Genomic DNA, 22574 nt, shown 5'->3' with positions numbered 1-22574 from the left:
AAATGGGGATAAACAAACGATCTTACATGGCTGTTTCCATGAACTGACCGCTGAGTCCACAGTGCTGGCATATAGAGGGTCTGCCACACCACGGGCTCTGTGGCCCTCAGGTAGCCCGGGCCTACAATGATGCCCACAGCTGATGTTGCACGCCTGGTCCCCACAACTCCTACAAGCTCCGGGCCTGACAGACACTCACAGGCAGGCGGGTTGGCTAGGACAGAGAGGGCCGAAGATCCCTGCACCGCAGCCACCTGCGCTGCGGCCCGGACAGGGGGCGCGCTCCCGGGCGCCCTTGGCAGGGCCGACCCCCAGCTGCGAGAGGCGGCGGGGTCGGCAGGGACAGCTGGCCGGGCGGACGAGCGGGCGAGCAAGGAGTTAAGCCGGGCGGCGGGGCGAGCGCCTGTCAGACGCGAGCATGTGCAGTTTGCAGCGCATCCGTACTATGGGTGAGTGCCGCCGCCGCCGCCGCCGCCGCCGCCGCCGGCGGGGGCTCCGTTCCTCCCGGGCAGCGGCGGCTGCAGCCCCCCGGCCCCCGCGCCGCCGCGGCGGACGCCGACACACAATGTGGGACTAGGCGCGGCGCGGGAGGGCCAGGCGGCGTGGGGGAGGCACGACCGGCAACTCGGCGCGGGGGGAGCCCGAGCGCCGGGCGTGGGGGCGGGGAGCAGGCGGCGCAGGAGAGCGCCCCGAGTCCCGGCGCGGGAGGAGGAGCGGGAGCCAGACCGGGAGACGGCGCTCCTGGCCGCACCTGCGCCCGGGAGGCTGTCGGCCCTGCCCTGCCCCTGCCCGCGGCCGCGGCCCCGGCCCCGCACCGGTAGGTGCCCCCGATGCCCGCAGAGAGGCCTTTCCGCCACCAGGAGAGGTGGCCGCGCGGAGCCGGGAGCCCGGAGCGCGGGGGGCGCGGGCGATGGGGGCGATGATGGGGAAGACGAGGCGACCGGACTGGGGGCGCTGGCCGATCCCGCTTCCTCTTTGCTTTCGGTTTCGAGGCGGCTGCCCCGGTTAGAGAGCGAGCCGCAGATTAGATGGTGCCCCCGGGCTTGGATTCCCTGCGGGGGATGGGCGCACAGGGGGGCGTGTTGGGGAAAGGGGTGCGCGTTGGCAACTTTCCCCGCCTGAAACAAAGGGGTGTCAGGGGAAGGCGAGGGGCAGGGGAAGGTTGACTCCCCCTCTTCCTCCGGGCGGAGAGCACCCAGGAGGCCGCCTCGCGAGGGTGGAGGGGGGCGCCAGGGCTTGGGAATGGGAACCACGGACCCTCCTGAGTTTGAGGCTGAGGACTTTCCTGAAGGGGAGGGAACGCTGCCAAAATGACCCCGCCGCCTTCTGCCCAGGGTGCATGTTTGAAAAACTGGGTGATGGTGGACCGCACACCTAGGCGTCCCCCACTCCCCAGGTCCTTGTCCCGGGGCCCAGCCCAGCCCCCTGGGCTGCCAGCTCTTCACCTCCCCTCCCAGATCTCTGGTCCTCCGTGAGAGATGCCTGGCTGGGATGGGGAGTGTTACAGTGCGGTTCCTGGCAAGGGCAGGGAGACATTGGCTTCTTTCCCAGGTGTCTTCCTTTCCCTCTTTCTATGCTCAGTCAGAAATGGACCCCTGCCCTTCCTTCCCCGGACTGTCTCCTTTCTTTCCCCATGGTTTCTCTGGGTTTTGGCTGCCTTAGGTTGAGAGCTTGGAGGTAGGAGAGCAGGGTGTCCTGGTACTGCTTAAGGCTCTCCCTGGAGGGAAAGAGCAGGACCCGGGGGAGCTGTCTGCTGGTGTAACCTTGGGGTCTCTGCTCACCAGTTCTCGTGTGTTCTCAGTACCCTAGTAGTAAGTGAGCTGTTGCTGTCGCTATCAGCCTTGGGTAATTGCGAGGCCTAGGTTTGTCTCTGCTGTACCAGGAAGAGGGGCCAAGGGAGGGCCAAGCAACCTGCCCTGGGGGTGGTAGAGTGCCTTTCTCTCTAGAAAACAAATGGGCCAACTTCCAGGACCCCAGTCCTTGGCCTTCTGTCTCCAGGAACAAGGTGCCTCCAGCTCTGAGCTAGCTTACATGTGATCACCAGTTCCTATCCTGTGGCAGGACAGCCCTTCGGGTGCTCAGATTTTTTTTTTTCCCCGGTTGGAAGACAAATCCATCTGCTTGCCTGTGAGACAGAAGGCACTGGAAGGCCCTGGACTAGTGGAAGACTCTCCTGCCTGATCATATGAATGAGCTAATGATACAAGTAGGTTGGGCCAGGGTGGGCCTGCCAGGACACCTTGCTCTGGAGATGCCTTGCTCAGGTGTGTGCTGAGATGATGCTTAGCCCCCATCCCTCAGCTTTGTATTTGGAGACAGATACAGGCGACTGAGGAGATAGCGCGGCAGGCTTTGGGTGGAGACAACAGGCTTTCTTTAGTGTTGACTTTGGCCACTTATAGGTGTAGGAGCAAGGGAGGTTCCAGGACCAATAAGGAGAAAACTGACTCCCCTGAGTTATAGATTTGTGGCCCTGCAATTTGTGGCTAACGTCAGTTGCAGGTGCTAGACCAGAGAAGCACAGCTAAGCCCCCTCCTATGGACCTTCCCACTCTAACAGGGCAGGCAGGGTTGATTATTGCTCAAGTCCCCATTGGAGGAGCTTTATTGGTTTATCCCAAGCTATTTATTCAGAGCTGAGGGTAATGATACGGAGGCCTGACCTCGGAGCCTCCAGTGGTGAGAGAATAGACTTTTCCATGGCATGTTCCTCAAATGTACTGACCTTAAGATAAGAAATTTGATACTCCCCTAACTTCCTGTTTTGAAGTCACGAGGAATGAATTTTATTTATTTTTTTAGATGAAGTCTCACTCTATCACCCAGGCTGGAGTGCAGTGGCGCAATCTCAGCTCACTGCAACCTCTGCCTCCTGGGTTCAAGCGATTCTCCTGCTTCAGCCTCCCGAGTATTTGGGACTACAGGCACCTGCCACGATGCCTGGCTAATTTTTGTATTTTTAGTAGAGATGGCATTTCACTGTGTTGGCAAGGCTGGTCTCGAACTCTTGACCTTAGGCAGTACTCGGCCTCCCAAACTGCTGGGATTACAGGCGTGAGCCACCGCATCAGGCGAGGCATGAATTTTTACATTTATAAAGTGATTTAAGACCCTCAAGTCCTTGAATGAAAGATATTAAATGAGTTAGTGGACATTGTACTGTGTTTATTTTGGTTGTATCACGTTTACATATTGTTTCCAAAGGGAAAGGTGTCATTTTACAGGAAAGGACCAAAGTTACAGCTTTTGTGATAGACAAAGCTCAGTGTTGTTTTAAAAGTGTAGTTTTTATCAGGAAAGCTCTTGCTGCAGCACTTAGGCAGCAAGTGTTTTTTTCTGTCTGCCTCCTGGGACCCCTTGGAGCTCCTTCCTGGTGGGCTCTTTCCTGGTAGATAGTTTGCAGCTATAATGTTAGTGACTGTCATGCTCTGGTTTCTGAGGAGGGTCTCCGATGAAGTTGGAGACTCTGATGTCATAAGGAGAGACCTGGGTAAGAGCAGTAGAGTGAGGCAGCTTGGTCTTATCAGCAACTATATCCGATCTGGATGTCCTTGCGGGGAGGGAAGGGATAGCTAACCCTCCCAGAGCCTGGCTGTTTTCAAGTTTGTATCCTTTTACTCTCCCCCTCCCTCTTCTCCCCATCTCCCATATACAGACAAGGTGATTTGGGTATATTTTTAATTGCAGGAACATTCCTTTTAAGGTGAAGATAATTTCTGACCTGGCAAACTCTTAGCTCCCTTTGTGGCAACACCTGGCTAAGGAGGGAATATCAGATGGGATTCTCATGTTCTGAGCTGAGGAAATTCAGCCTCTATTGGCCAGTTCTTCTGCTTACACTACATCACTTCTCAGAAATCAGAGGCTTTGTATTTGAAAAGTAAAGTATAAGCTGATTTCTAGGGAAGGGGTAGGAGGGGGCACTTTTGGTTTGGTTCCCCTTAGGGAAACTGAGTTACGCTGAGAATGCATGTGTTGGGAAGTTTTCCTTTCCTGGGATTTGAGAGCATTTAAAATAAAGTACCCAAGTAGATCTATAGGTTAGATTTTTCTACTGTAAGATGAAGATGCACTCATAGAATTTACATACCAGGGTGTTTGGTTCGAGATATGTATGTGCCTCAGACTTTGAGCTGTAGAATGCCCCGTCTGCTGTGATTCAAGGAAAAGGCAGTGGTTTTCACCCCAGACACACCCATTCATAGATAGAACTGAGGCGAAATCAACCATCACATTTCCAGGATAGGAAAGAGGGTTTGCTCCTTTCCCTGTTTTCACATTCATCAGGCTGCAGGTATGGACTTCGGCTCTCCTGCCCTGTGAGGCTGTACTTCATGTTCATTTTAACATCAGTTCCCCTATGTATAAATGTAGTGGAGTTCAGGGCACAGAGTGATGCTGGCCCCCTGCTCCTTCAAAGGATGGTTCTGAAGGGTGACTTTCCACCCTCCTCTGATTTTGGTGCTTCCACCTACCTTTGGATCACGATCCAGTCTGGCAATTTGAGGAGCAACCAAAGTCATTGACAATTCACGTTTTTGAACATCCAGCTTTTCACCATCCTTTACTCTGCTGGCTCCCCAGTAGGGACTTTAATATTTTTTTCAGGATTCTTGGCTTCCAATGTGGCTGGTATTGTAGAAAAGACAGCATCTTTGACATGAGGGCAAACCGTCTACGCCGACAGGTCTTGGGTCCTCAGATTGCTCCTTCCAGCTGCTCCATTTTCTAGAAGCATGGCAGTTTTTGTTTTTTAAATAAGACTTCACCTGTCAATTAATGTAGGGAGAGCTAATACATATGAAAAGATGAGGGGAGAGACCACTTTCTGCCACTCTTTGCTTTCCAAAAGTCCCTCATTCAGAACGTACTGGATTATCCACTTCTGACTGTTTTTGCACTTAGACTTGAATGACAAATGCCATCTAGCTGGCCCATTCATTCATTGTTTCCTTTCAGTTATTAAGAGGCACCCCTGTCACATGAGCTTCTGGAATGATCCATTTCCATCAGAAAGGTCACTCACCCTGAGTTTTAGTAAGGCCTTGACATGAGCCCTGAGGAGCTAGGGATGCCAGCCAACAAGATTGAAGGGCCACAAAGAGAGGATTCTTTTCTAGACTTCTGAGGGGTGATTCATGCTTCAAGATAAAATGTGCTTCCTGGGGCTCCGTGGTTTCATTGCTTGCACAGTCAGTGGACGGACAGGCCCTGGTACAGCGAGAAGCCCACCTTGCTGACAATAACTGCCATTCTTCAGAGCACCCACAGGGACTTGTTTTTAGCCCACTGACAACCCCCATCTCCTTTTTCACAACTGTCCTTGGCCAAACCCCATTTTAGTCCCTAAGTCCTTAGGATTTCCCTCCCCCTTGTTCCTAATCAAAAAGGCCTTTTCAAAGCCAGGAATGAAGCAGCCAGAGCATTGGTCTTACTTTCATCTACTTTCTTAGAACAAATATGTACAAGAAGTACCATTACCACTGGAAAAGACAAGCAGTGGTTCCAGATTTTTGTCTTTTTTTTTTTTGGCTTGGCATAAGCAATGAGATGACCTTCTTATACTGACCTATAGATGCTGTGAAGCTTTCATATAGCCTGTTCAGTTTCTAACACATGGTGAGTACTTATTAAATCACCAGCTGTGGTACTTGGATGTGATCAGATACCCGGATTTCTAGGTCATTGGGCAATGATTCGTTTGTGTGTGAGCTGATGGTTGGCAGTGGCTTCAGGAATCAGGAAATCTGGGATCTCTCCCTGACTCACTCACTTGTGTGACCTTGGACAGCCCATTTCAGCCCTTTGAGACTTAATTCCACATATAGAGCTTCAGCTGGCTTCAGTGATCATGGCAATAACAATGACAGCCATCATTTATTAGGCTAAGCATTTACATATGTTCTTTTCTCACAGCAATGGGATCGTTATTAATTATCCCCATCTCACAGCTAGAAACACTGAGGCTTGCAAGATAAGGTGATCACACATATCATACAGCTAGTAAGTGTCTAAACTGGGATTTGAACTGAGATCTATGTGATTCTTCTATTTTTTTATTTATTTTTATTTTTATTTTATTATTATTTTTAAAGACGGGGTTTCACCATGTTGGTTAGGCTGGTCTTGAACTCCCGACCTCAGGTGATCTGCCTGCCTTGGCCTCCAAAGTCCTTGGATTACAGGCGTGAGCCACCACGCCCAGGTGATTTTTTTTAAAGATGGGTTCTTTCTCTGTCACCCAGGCTTTAGTGCAGTGGCACAATCATAGCTCACTGCAGCCTCAAGCTCCTGGGTTCAAGTGATCCTCCTGCCTCAGCCTCCCTAGGACTACAGGCATGTGCCACTATACCTGGCTACTTTTTAAATTGTCTGTGTGGAGACGGAGTCTATAACTCACTCTGTTGCGCGCACAGGTTGATCTCAAACTCCTGGCCTCAAGCAAGCCTCCTACCTCAGCCTCCCAAAGTGCTGGGATTACAGGGATGAGCCACATCGCCCAGTCAGTCTGAATCTATTGTGTTCTATAAACTTGGATCAGATGATAGAACAAATGTTGGGGAGAGGGCAAAAGTGGAGGCAGTATAGGTTAGCATATAAAAAGGAGAATTGGCCAGGCACAGTGGCTCACACTGTAATCCCAGCACTTTGGGAGGCCAAGGTGGGTAGATCACCTGAGGTCATGAGTTCAAGACCAGCCTGACCAACATGGTGAAACCCTCGTCTCTACTAAAAATACAAAAATTAGCTGGGCATGGTGGTGCGTGCCTATAGTCCCAGCTACTCAGGAGGCTGAGGCAGGAGAATCACTTGAACCCGGGAGGCGGAGGTTGCTCTGAGCCAAGATTGCGCCATTGCCCTCCAGCCTGGACAACAAGAGCAAAACTCCATCTCAAAAAAAAAAAGGGGGAGTTGATGTGGATTAAACAACTAGTTAAAAGGAGACAGAAGTACAGATTCTTATTTAAAAAACATTATCCCAATGAATGTTCAGTAAGGAGAGGTCTGTACCCTGCAGTGGGGAAGTAGACCAGATGGCCTGGAAGTTACTGTAAGGGGAACGTGCTTTCTGCTTGGCATAGAAATATGTATCATAAACCCCACTGCATTTTGATACCAAAATTTTCCTCTTGCTTAACTGTCTGTTTGGGCAACATTTTTCTTTCTGTTACTTTACTGCCACTAGTCATAGCAGCTTATCTTTGCAGATTCTTGACCCCAATCCGCATCCTCCAACCTAGTTTCTGAGCTTTGTCCTGATCATCATTATAATTCAGCCGTGGAGACCCGATCATGACTCTGGGGTCCCAGGTACACTGAGCAAAGTACAGCAAGCATTAGATTATCCTGTTCTTCTGAGAAAGTATTTATGGCCACTGATTTCTCCATTCAAAGGTGACCAGCTAGTGGACTGGGATCCATTCTTGTTTGTTCCAAGCAAGTTAACTCTCTTCTGCCTTTTTTTTTTTTGAGACAAGGTTTTGCTCTGTCACCCAGGCTGGAGTATAGTGGCACAATCCTAGCTCAATGAAGCCTCGATCTCCTGGGCTCAAGGGATCCTCCAGCCTCAGCCTTCCAAGTAGCTGGGACTACAGGTGCACCACCACACCTGGCCTCTTCCACCATTTTGAAGTATTCAGGGAAGAGGAATGAGGGTTGAGGTGGTGGCCCAAGGAAGGTGGGCTGACCCCTGTTGGAGAGCTAGCATGATGTTGTATGATGGATCAGTGTGCAAGGGGTCAGGAGACTTGGGTTCTCCTCACAGCTCAGTGACTCTGGGCACGTGATGTGAGTTTTTTGGCCTTTAGTTTTCTTATCATTTGGACAAGATGTTCTCTAATATCACTTCTGGTAGTAATACCAGATGATCCAGTAGAATTGATGGTTCTAGGCCAGGCATGGTGGCTCACGCCTGTAATCCCAGCACTTAGGGAGGCCAAGGCAGGCAGATCACCTGAGGTCAGGAGTTCGAGACCAGCCTGGCCAACATGGAGAAACCCCATCTCTACTAAAAATACAAAAATCATGGTGATGGGCACCTGTAGTCCCACCTACTCGGGAGGCTGAGACAGGAGAATGGCTTGAACCTGGGAGGCGGAGGTTGCAGTGAGCCAAGATCGCGCCATTGCACTACAGCCTGGGCAACAGAGTGAGACTTCAACGGTTCTAGCCATTCTGAGGAAATAACTCAGCTGGTCTGGAACTGCTGGGAGGGGAGAGATGGTGTTGAAGGGGAAAGAAGCCAAATTGAGGACAAAGGGACAAAGTCAGAGCTGGATGAAGTCCCTTCTCAAGAAAGGGGACTAGGTCCAGTCATTGCTCCTTTAATGGCTTCAGTGGGGCAGCTGAGAGGTGGTATCTATACACCCTTGTACTCACCATTTCTATGCCATGGGAGCAACCCTTATATCTTGTCTTAAAACGTAAACTGAGCCAGGTAGGGTGGCTCATGACTGTAATCCTAGCACTTTGGGAGACCAAAATAGGAGAATCACTTGCCAGTTCAAGACCAGCCTGGGCAACATAGTGAAACCTTGTCTCTACACAAAATTAGCTGGGCATGGTAGCACATGTTTGTACTCCCAGTTCCTCGGGAGGCTGAGATGGGAGTATCGCTTAAGCCCAGGAGGTCGAGGCTGCAGTGAGCTGTGACTCCACCACAGCACTCTAGCTTAGGCAACAGACTGAGACCCTGGGGACTCCAGGGCTTGCTTTTAGTCCAGGATTCTTCCCCCATCCCTGCTTCTCTGCCACTCAGGTTTCCAGAACTTGAGGTCTCTGGTTAATGTTTTCTTTTTATTTATATATCTTTTTTTTTTTTTTTTTTTTTTTTTTTAAGAGACAGCATGTTGTTCTGTCACCCAGGCTGGAGTATAGTGGCACAATCATAGCTCACTGCAGCCTCGAACTCTTGGGTTCAAGTGATCCTCCCGTTTCAGCCTCCTGAGTAGCTAGGATATAGGTGCACATCACACCTGGCTAATTTAGCTGATGCTTTCTGGGCAACTGAGAGTTAGTGAACATATACTTCCTCTGTTGCCCTAACTACCTGAAAGGGCAAGGCTAAACCATATACTCAGCCCACGAACTCAGGGCATATCTTCTTTCACCATAGAATTGGGCTATCTTCAGTTCCCTTTGAACAAAGCCATTGTCTAAGGACCCTTGGATTCTTTCATTCCTAGGTACATCTTCTATTTTCAGTTCATCATATTCAAGGTTGAGGAGCAAATGAGTTCCCATTGAACCCACCAAACCAATATTTTCCATCCCTGCCTGTCTTACGTTCTCCTGACCTCTTATTCCCTTATCCCCATTATTTCTAATGGTGGGTACCATACCACCGAGGGGATAAGAGATGATTTTAGCTGAGACAGGGACAAACATTTCATTTAAATAGCTATGTTTCTAATGAGTGTAAAGAAACATGACTCATTGGAATGTATGCATCACGCAATTTAATTTTGCCTCCCACTGTCTCTTTATGTTTATCCAGTGGGATTGGTTCTTTCCCTGGTCTGGGGTGAAAACTCAGGCCCTGTAACTTTTCTGGTTGTTCATAGGAGAAGGTTCTGGGATCACTTTAAGTCTTACAGCATCGTCTCAACTAAATACATAATACATTCACTCTATGAAGCAGAGTCCTATGGCAAAAATTTAAAAATAAAATAAAAACACATCCATTCCTTTGTCACTGGACTGAGAGAGGCAGGAAAGTACCCACTGGGTACATTGTCTGCTGGCTTCCAGCTTCCTGGTCCATATTTTTATCGGATTCTGAGAGAACCCTCTCTACCCTCCCAATTGCTGGGATGTCTCCCTTCTATTGTCTTGAAAAGAGCAAATTATCAGCCGGGTGAGGTGGCTCACACCTGTAATCCCAGCACTTTGGGAGGCCAAGGCTGAGGTCAGTAATTCGAGACCAGCCTGGCCAACATGATGAAACCCCATCTCTACTAAAAATACAAAATTAGCCAGGTGTGGTGGCAGGCACCTGTGATTCTAGAAGACTGAGGCAGGAGAATCACTTGAACCCGGGAGGCAGAGGTTGCAGTAAACTGAGATCGCACCACTGCATTCTAGCCTGGGTGACAGAGCAAGACTCCATCTAAAAAAAAAAGCAAATTATCCTCTATTCTAGATCACTGCTCCTTCCTCAGCCCCTGAAATCCAGTGGTTCACCTCTAGCCTCTTTCAGTTAAGGTCCTTCAGTCTGCCTGAGGGACCGTCTCAGAGAAGACCCACTCTGACCTCATGCCAGCCCGTATTAGTGCATGTGGCCCACATTAGTCCAAGGAAACAATCACACATCTCCGGGCGCAGTGAACCTGGGAAGGTAGGCTGACCCCAGCTCAGCAGTCTCCCTTGGTTCCTTCAACAGCAGATGGCCAACCTGTGTCCCACCGTTTGGATGTCTCAAGAGGTGGTCAGATGCTAGTCCACCATATCCTCCCAGTTGCAGGGGACAGACATCAAGTTTCCTGAGTGGTCTTGTTGACTCCCCCTCTCATCAGCTTGACAGGAGGGCCAATTCTCTATGGGGATATGGTGAGATACCACAGCACACTAACAGCAACCCCAAAATTCCTCCACAAAGTTTCTTCCCCAGTCTCTGCCCATTCTGACCCTCTTTACCCTTAGCTTGAGGGAAGGGCCCTTGCACACCTCTTTTGAAAATGCGCATCCTTCTCTGGCATCACACTTAGGAGCATTAAACCTGTTGTATCTTGATGCCTTGGTTTAGACTTTTTGATTTAACATCTTGTTATATGTGTATGATCAAAGCCATAATTGTCACAATAAGCCTATGATTTTGTGGATACTATTGCTTAGAATAAGGCTACAATACATATTTAACCGAAAGAAAAAACTGACTTTTTTTTTCTTTTTTTGGAATCCACTAGAGAACAAAAAAACTGACTTAAATAAAAAGGTTAGTGACAACAACTGACATGTATTGAGGGCTTATACCAGTTTGCTATTTGTGGTACAGTAAACATGCGTTCTCACTTAATCCTCATGAGGAAGGTACTTGTATTTTCTCTATTTTAGAAATAAGTAAACTGAGGCCGTGTACAGTGGCTCAGGCCTGCAATCCCAGCACTTTGGGAGGCCAAGGCAAGTGGATTACTTGAGGTCAGGAGTCCAAGACCAACCTGGCCAACATGATGAAACCCCATCTCCACTAAAAATACAAAAATTAGCCGGTATGGTTACGGGCACCTGTAATGCCAGCTACTCAGGAGGCTGAGGCAGGAGAATCGCTTGAACCCAGGAGGCAGAGGCTGCAGTGAGCCAAGATCGCACCACTGCACTCCAGCCTGGGTGATAGAGTAAGACCCTGTCTCAAAAAATAAAAATAAAAATGTAAGTAAGCTGAGGCAGAAAAGTGAAGCAGCGTGTCCAAGTCACACAGTTGGTGTAAAAGCCGGGATTTGAATGGAAAGAATCTGACTCCAGAGTGTGGACTTTTAAACTACTACCCTCTGTCATTTCTTGCAGGGCAGTGGGCAGCCATGCCGAGTCATGAAGGTGGCAGGCAGGGATGGGAAATGCGGCCTTAGGAGGTAATTGGAGGTCTTTCGCCCCGGCATTCAAACTCTCCATTGCCTTTACACACTTTTCCAAACGTATCTCCCCGGCGCCCCCAGGAATGCCTTCTATGCCCTTTCCCAGAGCCTAATCCACTTCCATAACTAATCTGGCATACGCACGCCCACCCCTGCGTCAGTTGTTCCACTGCCTGAAGGGCCCTCATCTGCTTTGCTGCCTACCCAAATTGTAGTCCTTTAAGAAGCCAGAGCGCATCTCTGCTGTAAAAGTGTGATTAACCAAAACCACTTCTGCCGGGATTTTTAAACTTCTTTTGTCATTTTATCACCAGGTCGAAATTATTATGTGCTTTTATGCAAAGGACAGTGAATGACAGTTGGCAAACACAGATCCTGATTGCTGCATGCACTGCCACTATCTGCTTGTTAGCTTACCATTATCTGCTTGTCTGCTAATTTATGCAAGGCTCTCAACTTCTCTGAACATTGGTTTCATCTTTAAAATGTGGGTCCAGATGATTTTAATATTCTATGGTTGTTTTGTTTACTGTATTGTCTCCACTAATTTTTAAGCTCCCGAAGGCTGGAACTTTGTTTTGTATATCTTAATACATTTCAGGACTCTGCACAAGGTTTTATACACAGAAGGTATTTAATAAAGTTAGTTGGTTGGCTGCTGGGAAATACACCCTGTGATCACTCTGCTCTGGCCTTGACTGACCTTTAGAAATCACCTTCTGGAGCTGGGCGCCATGGCTCACACCTGTAATCCCAGCACTTTGGGAGCCCAAGGCGGGCAGGCGGATCACCTGAGGTCGGGATTTTGAGACCAGCCTGACCAACATAGAGAAACCCCCGTCTCTACTAAAAATATAAAATTAGCCAGGTGTAGTGGCACATGCCTGTAATCCCAGCTACTCAGGAGGCTGAAGCAGGAGAATTGCTTGAACCCAGGATGTGGAGGTTGCAGTGAGCTGAGATCATGCCATTATACTCCAGCCTGGACAACAAGAGTGAAACTCCATCTCAAAAAAAAAAAAAAAAAGAAAGAAAGAAATCACCTTCTGGGTGATGACCAGCAAGGACTTTGCAATTCTCTTGTCAGCACAAGTTTATAATAAAAGTTTGGGTCCTATCTGTTGTCTTTTTTTTCTCTCTTTTTTTTTTTTTGAGACTGTCTCTCTCTGTCACACTGGAGTGCAATGCCATGGTCTTAGCTCACTGCAACCTCCACCTCCCAGATTCAAGTGATTTTCCTGCCTAAGCCTCCCAAGTAGCTGGGATTACAGGCACCCGCCACCATGCCCAGCTAATTTTTGTATTTTTAGTAGAGACAGGGTTTTGCCGTGTTGGCCAGGCTGGTCTCGAACTCCTGACCTCAGGTGATCTGCCTGCCTAGACCTCCCAAAGTGCTGGGATTACAAGTGTGAGCCACCACGCATAGCCTATTATTATTTATTTATTTATTTTTAGGAGACAGGGTCTCACTCTATTGCCCAGGCTGGAGTGCAGTGTGATCATAGCTCAAGGGATCCTCCCACATGAGTAGCTGGGACTACAGGCAGAGACACTGTACCCTATTCACTTTTTTTGATGCAGACTGTAGAGGAGCTGTGACTGGGAGTTACAAGTGTCAATGGAAGAGCCAGGCTGAAAAAGTTCTGTTTCTGGACCTTCCACTGGCCAGGAGACCACTCCTCTCCTTACTCCCCAGCCCCGAGGTGCCTCAGATGCTGGATAACACATGAATCAGCTATCCCCTCAACTGAAAGACATATCATTTTTTCACCCTTTGTCCCTGTTTAGCAGTGATGGTCATGACTGTGGGAATTGAGGCTGCCTTTCCCCCACCATTAAATAACCAGCCCTTCTCAGAGTCTGAGCCATAAGTATTTCTGGCACTGCCTTTTTAACCTATTGGAGGCCTTCTGGGGTCATCACTTCTCTACCCCTGTTCCTGTCCATGCTTCCTCACGATATAGTATTTTCCATAAATATACTTAAGCATCCTCTTACGTACTGTTTACTCATCGTCTTGTCCATTAAGGAAGATATTTCACAGGCCAAGCCTGGCACCTATTTATTTGACTTCATCTAAACACATTGTTGCCTCCAGACATTGAAACATTTATCATTTCCCTGGCCCCTACAGATAACTTGTGGTCTTTTACCTATTGTCATTACATTGGAAAATGCTGAGACATAGTGTAATTTGAATTAATTAGGGAAATGAAATTTCTCGAAGGTGCCAAACTGAATAGTTTTCTTAAATTCCATAGGTTGACTACATTGTCTGTGTAGTAGCCCTGTCTTTTATTTAGTAAATATTTGTAAATGTAAGTTTTTTTTCTTTTTTTTTTAGACAGAGTTTTTGTTCTTTTTGCCCAGGCTGGAGTGCAATGGTGCGATCTTGGCTCACAGCAACCTCTGCCTCCTGGGTTCAAGCGATTCTCCTGCCTCAGCCTCTGGGATTGTAGGTGCCTGCCACCATGCCCAGCTATTTGTATTTTTAGTAGAGACAGGGTTTCTCCATGTTGGTCAGGTTGGTTTCGTACTCCTGACCTCGTGATCTGCCCGCCGTGGCCTCCCAAAGTGCTGGGATTACAGCATGAGCCACCGCACTTGGCCTGTATAATGCCTCCATCATACTCTAAAGGAGAAAGAGATAAAGGAAAAGTTAGTTATAATACTGTAGGGGTCAAAGCAAAGTCTCCCCTTTGCCTTCTGAAGGTTTGCTGAAAAATCAACTCACAAAATGCAGATTAATTGGAGAAAAAGCATATAAATTCTATCCATGTCTGCACAGGGAGAATCACAGAGTGATTGCCCACCCCTGATTGTGGCTCAGAAGCTTATAGAATGTTTTGGCAAACCAGGTATGGGAGAGGGGCAAAGAGGAATTCTGTTGATGGGTAATAAAAGACTAGGGAGAATGAATGGATGGGGAACAGATTAACTTGTAAAGGGTCTGTTCAGGTGTGGTTTTCAGGTGTGGTTACATTCTTGGTCTTACAGAGGAGAAGAATAAGCAATTGTTCTCTTTGGTGGGTCTGGATCTTAAGCAGAAAAAGGAACTTCAGAGAACTTCATCCTCCTTTGGGAGAGTTGACAGGTAGTGGAGAGAAGGTCAGAGAGACCTTGATGTATTGGTTTCTGAGTCCCAGCAATACATCATTATGTATTCTAATACGTGATTGCTTGGGCACAACTATACAGAAGGCAGAATGATGCAGTCAGATGCTTGAACCTTTACATAGACTCATCGAGAATGTAACATCCACAAATAACCAAAAGATACAGGTGTATTGTGTGGATGACTCAAATACCAGGAGAGGTGCTGCTGGGGTTGACATGACTTTCCAAAATGATGAACCATCCCTGGTAAAGTTCCAAAGAACACAAAGTACAGTATCTGCACCATTTGCATGCCAAATGGTGTTCCTAGACAACTCAGCATGTGTTAAAATCCTGCAAAAATCCCGTGTGTTTATTTTAGAAAGGGAGTTAGGATCTCAATACAGATCATTATAAATGGATATTTTACCTCTGTGATGTCCAGTAGAATGTTCAGAAGTCATGTGGGAGAGTTCTTTTGTTGGCCGTATGGGAACCACATTCCAGGTCTCCACTTGTTAGTACCTGTGGCATTCCCCACCTACCATGGTGCTGACAGGGCTGTACCTCAGCTCTTCCTCATCGCGGTACTGGAAGGAGGGCCCAGGACTGGGATACCTGCATTCTCAGCCTGTGCTACAGTGTCTCAGTATTTATATGATCTTAGGCAGGTTACACTTAAGCCCACATGCCTGGGTCTCCTCTCTGTAAAGGAGATGACAATGTTACATGCATCTGGCCTGACTTTGGGACAGATGCTCACTATGCTGCCCTCCCATGACCCCAGACAACCCAGGGTATTCATGTGTGCCCTTAGCATATACCCCACCCACAAGCTCTCCCTAGCTGTGATTTCTCCTTAGCATTTAAACATCCTTAGGTCTCGCTTATCTTGAAAGAGGGAGAGAAGGCAGGAAGGAATGGAGGGAGGGAGGGAGGAAGGGAAGGAAAAAGAAAGAAGAAAGAAAGAAAGAAAAAGAGAAAAAGAAATAGTGGTTCATGCCTGTAATCCCAGCATTTTGAGAGGCCAAGGTGGGTAGATCACCTGAGGTCAGGAGTTCAAGACCAGCCTGGCCAACATGGTGAAACCCTATCTCTACTAAAAATAGAAAAATTAGCCAGGCACAGTGGTAGACACCTGTAATCCCAGCTACTCAGAGATTACAGTGAGGCAGGAGAATCACTTGAACCCAGGAGGTAGAGGTTGTAGTGAGCTGAGATTGTGCCACTGCACACTAGCCTGGGCAACAAGAATGAAACTCTGTCTCAAAAAAAATAAATAAATAAAAATAAAAATGGAGGAAAGGAAGAGAATAGGAAGAAAGGAGGGAGAGGGAGGACACCTCTCTCACCTCTGCTTCTCTTCCAGCAGCTTTTCTATCTCCTTTTCTTCACAAACTGATTTCTCAAGAGTCATTGCACATGCTATCTGAGTTAGCTCCCTTCACAGTTCTCCTCCATCTTTTCTTTTTGTAGAGTTGGGGTCTCACTATATTACCCAAGCTGGTCTTGAACTCCTGAGCTCGTGATCTGCCTCAGCCTACCACAGTGCTGGGATTACAGGCATGTGCCACCGCGCCTGGCCTAAAGGAAGCATTTTTAAAAATTATTCTTTAAAAAAAAATCATTTTTTCTAGACAGGGTCTCACTCTGTTGCTCAGGGTGGAGTGCAGTGGCATGATCACAGTCACTGCAGCCACAACCTCCTGGGCTCAAGGGATCCTCCCAAATAGCTGGGACCACAGGCCTGCGCCACCATGCCTGGCTAGCTTTTAAATTTTTTTGTAGAGACAGGGTCTTGCTATGTTATCCAGGCTGGTCTCAAACTCCTGAGCTCAAGCCATCCTCTCACCTCAGCCTGCCAAAGGGTTGAGATTACAGGCGTGAGCCACTGCACCCAACCCACACTCCTCCATCTCACACGGTCTTCAGTGAACTCTGTGCTGCTTAAGTCTTCTCTGTCCCTGTCCAGCTCACTGCTGCAGTTGACTATGGCCTCCAGCACTCTCCTGTCTCCACTTCCCTGGGTGTCCTCCTGTCTCTCTGGCCTCTTCAAAGCACCTTGTCCTCCACCAGTCCCGGATATCACCCCATGCACCTTCTCCACAGTGTGCTCCTCCTCTGCGGTGCTCCATCCAGCTAGGGTCCCAAACTGGCTGTTCCTACATGTTCTGGAGCACCTCAAACTTGGAGCCTATGAAAGGCAGCCTACTGTGGTCCCCCAGATTCATGCCTCTTCTTGTATCTCTTCTCTTGGGTGCCATTGTGCAAGTCAGAAGTCTGAGTGTCAGGCCAGGCATGGTGGCTCACCCCTGTAATCCCAGTACTTTGGGAGGCTGAGGCAGGCGGATCACTTGAGGTCGGGAGCTCGACACCAGCCTGGCCAACATAGTGAAACCCCGTCTCTACTAAAAATACAAAAAATTAGCCCTCCGGTTGTGGCGGTGCATGCAGTAATCTTAGCTACTCGGGAGGCTGAGGCAGGAGAATCGCTTGAACTCAGGAGGTTGCAGTGAGCCGAGATTATGCCACACTGTGGAAAAGGTGACAGTGTGTGAGGCCTTGTCTCAAAAAAAAAATCTGGGTGTCATCCTCAACTCTTCCCTCTCAATCTCCCTCACATTAAATCATTCACCGAGTCCTGTCAGTCTCAGCTTCTCAATAGACTTCACTAATTTGTGTCATATTTCTTTCTTTCTTTTTTTTTTTTTGGAGACAGGGTCTCGCTCTGTCACCCAGGTTGGAGTACAATGGCGCGATCTCGGCTCACTGCAACCTCTGCCTCCTGGGTTCAAGTGATTCTCCTGCCTCAGCCTCCTGAGTAGTTGGGATTGCAGGCACATGCCACCATGCCCAGCTAATTTTTTTATTTTTAGTAGAGATGGGGTTTCGCCATGTTGGCCAGGCTGGTGTGTTGTGTTTCTTAATAACCTTCACTAATTTGTGGTGGCTACTTGACCCTTGTTAGCATTTAGGATTGTAAACCCCGATCCAAATAGGACTGAGTTAGAGGCCCTCAGCACTGATGATATTAGTGCTGATATCTTCACTAATTTGTGGTGGCTACTTGACCCTCGTTAGCATTTAGGATTGTAAACTCTGATCCAAATAGGACTGAGTTAGAGGCCCTCAGCACTGATGATATTAGGGTCCCATAAGTAATTAATAATAATATAATTCTAAATTACAATATAAGACTGTGTTTTCAGAAACTAGAGAATTTATATGTGTGCTGAAGCCAAATTGCTTCTTTTTTATTTTCTCTCATTTTCTCTTCTTTAAAATAATTTTGGTGCCCCATGGTGGCCGATGCCCTAAGCATGTGTGTAGTATGCAGATGGGTCATTCAGGACCATACGGAATGTCAGCTTCTTTTGGCCCTGGGCTGGGGTCTTTGACTCTGTGGTCTTTGAATGTACCTAGTGACACAAAATAGATGCTGAGTAAATGTTTAATGAAAGTGCGAATGAATGCTGAAATGAGCATGAAAGGTCTCGCTTAAGTTAAAGATTCCTGAATTAATAAGTCAGTGAAACAGCTGGGTGCGGTGGCTCACACCTGTAATACTTTGGGAGGCCAAGGTGGCAGATCACGAGGTCAGGAGTTCGAGATCAGCCTGACCAACATGGTGAAACCCCATCTCTACTAAAAACATAAAAATTAGCTGGGCATGGTGGTACATGCCTGTAATCCCAGCTACTCAGGAGGGAATCGCTTGAACCTGGCGGGTGGAGGTTGCAGTGAGCCAAGATCGTGCCATTGCACTCCAGCCTGGGTAACGAGAGGGAAACTCTGTCTCAAAAAAAAAAAAAAAAAAAATCCAGAAGGCTGTGGTTTAACAAGTGCAATCTGACTCATTACTATGGGCTTGTGGACAAAACAGGTGCCAAAACATCTCCAAGGAAATATTAACTACATATATGAATAGATTCCAAAGTTTAATCCTGTCTTCTGGCATTAGGGTGGAGGCTTCCTGCAAGATTGCTGATCTTGGGAGGAGAAGGGAGTAAATCAATGGAGAAGCAAGGAAAAGGAGGGCCAATTGGAAAAGGAAATGTTTCCAGGAGGGATTTGGCAGGTGAAAATCCCAGACCTGGAATTTTTGTGCCCAGTGGAGACCTCTGATGACCAGTGTGGTTCTCCCTGGATTTGCCTCCATGTCTGTTCCACCTGGGCCCCACCCCCTGTCCTAATAAGAGGGTCCCTGATGTTTTTTCCTCCAAACTTTTTGTTTAGAAATAATTTCAAATGTACAGAAAAGTTGCCGGAACAGTACAAAATAGTCATATACTCTTTACCCAGATTCACCTATGATTAACATTTTGCCTCATTTGCTTTATTTAATTTTAAAATTTTTATGTAGAGACAAAGTCTCATTACGTTGCCCAGACTGGTTTCAAACTCCTGGCTTCAAGCAATCCTCCTGCCTCAGCCTCTCAAAGCACTGGGATTACAGGTGTGAGTCACTGCGTCTGGCCACTTCTGTTTTAAAATTTGGTGCTTCTTCGGTGGCCTTGGTTCTTGTCAAATGTTGGGCGAGCCTTGGTTCTGTGTTCCTCTTGTTGGATCTTGAGTTCTTCAGATCACCTATCTGTGAACGCTGATTCTGTGCTGGCGTGATCTCGACACTGGGGTTGAGAGGCGGGGGATGCCTAGACCAGCTCTTGCCAGTGCCCAGCAGGTACATCCCATCTGGTATAAGCATGGTGGGCAGGGGTGGGGCCGACTGGCCTGGCTGCTGCAACTTCAATAGCCACCAATTCAGGGCCCTTCCTGTGCCTGGATTTGCTGGCTGAAACCTTGTAGCCCCCACAGCTGCTTTTCTGATAGAGCGCAGAACCCACAGGCACACTGCCTGGCTTCAAATCCTAGTCCTACCCTTACCAGCACTGTGACCTTGAGAAAGCTGCATAACCTCTTTGGGTCTTACTTCTAAATTATCTTCTCGGCCTTTCCTAGGCTGGTTTGAGGCTGTCCTAATGAATGTAATGTGTCCTCTGTATTCTTGTCAAAAGGAATGTTAATTATTTTCAGCAGTCTAATTACGTGGCTAATGAGAGACTGACTGAGATAACATTCCCTTTAATTACTCTTGCCTAAGTGCTGTTTGGAGCCGTATTTTGAGCATCAGCAAGGCTGGGTGCTTTCTTAATAGACAGAGCTGTCCAGCAAGGGGCTGAGTGAAGAGTGGGTTGTTGGGTTTAAGGCTCATGGTGGAGGTGCCAGGTGTGGGTGGGGTCAGTGTCCAGCTGAGTGCATGCTGGCCTTTCCTGTGGGCTGTTACTTAAGGAAAGGGACAGTCCCAATTTGTTCAGATGGAGAGCAGATAGCAACTGTCACAGATTCCCTAGAACAACTCTCGTCCTTCAATTTCTAAAAACGTATTTATTTTTAATAAATAAATAATTTTATTACATGTGTGAGCCACTGTCCCTGGCCTTACCCAATCAGTTTCAGACTGACCTCCTTACAGCTCCAAGTCCAAAGAAAAAAAAAAGGATGCCTCTTTTGTGATCATTCCGACAAGAGTCCCAGGATTGGCTCTGATTGGAGCATGTATCCATCCCTGAACCAATCACAGAGCCAGGGAAATGTGGTGCTGTGATTGGCCAGGCCGGGGTCCGGTGCTCACCCCAACAGGCAAGGTATTGACTGCATCCAAAGCACACTGACCCCAACTACTCTGGCCTTGCTGTTTCTCAAACTTGTCTAGCTTTCTTCTACTTCAGGATCTCTTCGCTAACTGTCCTCTCTGCCTGGAATGCTTTTCCCAAAGTTCTTTGCATGACTTCTTCTCATCTTTCTGACCTATGCACAAATGCTACCTCCTTAACATTTAAGACTCACCCTCCGGCATTCGTTTTCTTTCTTTCTCCCGCCTGGCCTTTATATTAGAAATTAAACTATGTATGGGGTTGCTTAGTTATTGCCGATCTTCCACCTGCCTGTGAGCTCCAAGGGGGCAGGAACATTGTCTTGTTCACACATGGTATAGTGCCTGGCCTTCACTGGGTCTCAATAAATATTTGTTGACTGCTGGAATTCAACACCTTGAATAAACAAACCAGCAACCACAGGACTTCTTGGACTAAATTCTCTGGTTATTTAGAAATCTCTGGGTGGCTTGGCTGTACACGCTGTGAAAAGCAGAGTCCTGGTGTCACACCACAGGAGCGGTCTAGGCTTGTCTTCTGAAAGCCCTGCTGGGCTTCTTTCTGCCTCCCTGGTGAGGCAACAAAGGGGCTAGGTCCCTGTCACTTCTGAAGATGCAGTGTGGTGGAGTAACCTCCAGGACACCCTAAGGACATAGGCAGTAATGGGGAGAACACAGACAAAATTCTGGTCACTTTGCCAGTGAGGCTGTGAGGCTGCGAGGCTGCTGCCTCTCTTTTCTAGCAGACAGAAGAAGGCTTGCTGGTCTCATGTGCCGAGTATTCTAGGGCCTCTCAGCCGCTGCCTGATGGGATCTGCATAGGGGATTATTGATGAAGGCGAGGTGAGGCGGTTCTTTACAGTAACACATGCCTCGCTCTGGGACGGCAGCCAGGCAGCTAATTAGAGAGCCCAGCAGCTGTCCAGCCTTTCAGGCAGTGAGTAGCAGCTACTGAGTGCCAGGGGTGGGAATGGAAAGAAAGGGGCATGGGGCCAGAGACCACCGTCCAAGGTGGTGGAGTTGGGTGGTCAGGGTTTGCTCAGAGGGGGACTTTGGGAGGGGCATGTGAGATAGAGTGGGCTAGATAGGGAGGATGAAGTGGGAGAGGAGACGGACAGGACAGGTGGCCTCCAAGTGAGACAGAAGACAGTGGGGTGAGATATCGGGTAGGTGGGGCAGTGCAGCTTCCAAGCCCAGAACGAGGGGCAGAGAGGGGAAGGACAGGGCCCAGTGAGGCTGGGACCTATCTTCCATCTCTACCCACCTTCCCCATGCCAGGCAGGCCCCCAAGGCCTGGGCCTCTCCTTCCTCCCTGGGGAGCTGGACAGACACAGGCTTTCCCCTCGGGGGATGTGGAATACTGATTGCATCTGTAGTTGAGCTTGGCCCCTCCTTGGTGTAGGAAGTTGCCAGATCCATTTGTGCTCAGGGCTTTTCTTACTCCAGGATAAGTAAAAGTGGTTGTTCTGAGTCACATGGGAAGAACTGGGGGCTTTGAGTAACCAGGGGGCTCCCAGTGGGCCTTTGGGCATCTTCTCTACTTTGTGGGCACCTGGGTCGGAGAGTGTGGAGTAATAAGAAATGTATTTGGTCTTTGTCCCAGGTCCCTGTCATAGAGCTCCTAAAACCCTTGAAATTTCCTGAGTGATAGGAATGTCCTTTGTTATTCATAATAAGCCCCTCTGATAACATCTGAGTTTATGCTAATGAAGTTACTTGGGAAGTGGCGGGTTGGGGAGAGGCTACACAGCCCAGGATGGAGCAAGTCCCCAGAAAGACCAAATGCTTAGAGGATTAGAACATTTTGCCCCACCCTCCAACCTCCAGGAAAGGTGTGGGAGGGTGGAGATAAAGCTATATAAAAGCTCTTGAACAAGATTTGATTAATTTCTGGGTGGCTAAACATGTGGAGGTGCTGGTGCGTACCCCTAAACACATCACCCTGCCCATCTCTGCATCTGGCTGTTCATCTGCACCCTTTATAATAAGCCAGTAAAGGTAAGTGTTTCCCTGGGTTCTGTGACCCATCCTAGCAAATTAATAGAACCCAAGAAGGGGGTCATGGGAACCCTCGTTTGTAGCCAATTGGTCAGAAGTACAGGTGACAATCTGCCTACTTGTGACTGGTATCTGAAGTGGGGGCAGTCTTGTGGGACTGAGCCCTCAAAATGTAGGATCTGTTGCTGTCTCGGGATAGATTCCATCTCAGGATAGATTCCTACTAAAGTTGAAATGAACTTTAGTAGACCCGGTTG

At 48.2% G+C, this 22574-nt stretch overlaps 1 protein-coding gene across 3 annotated transcripts in view; it reads left to right on the top strand.

The window, feature by feature from the left end:
* The first annotated feature begins 408 nt into the window (after positions 1 to 408).
* The window catches only part of TMEM229B (transmembrane protein 229B), a 41178-nt gene continuing 19012 nt past the window's right edge, over positions 409 to 22574 (top strand). The window contains exon 1 of one of the 3 annotated variants that reach the window (XM_012438015.2): positions 409 to 449. The gene's annotated coding sequence lies outside the window, so the exon portion shown is untranslated. Of the gene's footprint in view, positions 450 to 681; positions 818 to 11390; positions 11568 to 22574 lie in introns of those variants that run through there. The other 2 variants (XM_021675059.2, XM_021675058.2) reach the window with 2 other exon arrangements.

This window comes from Aotus nancymaae, unplaced genomic scaffold (assembly GCF_030222135.1).
Source record: "Aotus nancymaae isolate 86718 unplaced genomic scaffold, 86718_ANA_hifiasm-v0.15.2.pri h1tg000011l, whole genome shotgun sequence".
Lineage (NCBI taxonomy): Eukaryota > Metazoa > Chordata > Mammalia > Primates > Aotidae > Aotus > Aotus nancymaae.
Note: the sequence above shows the minus strand (reverse complement) of the source record. Positions and strands in the feature narration are given on the sequence as shown.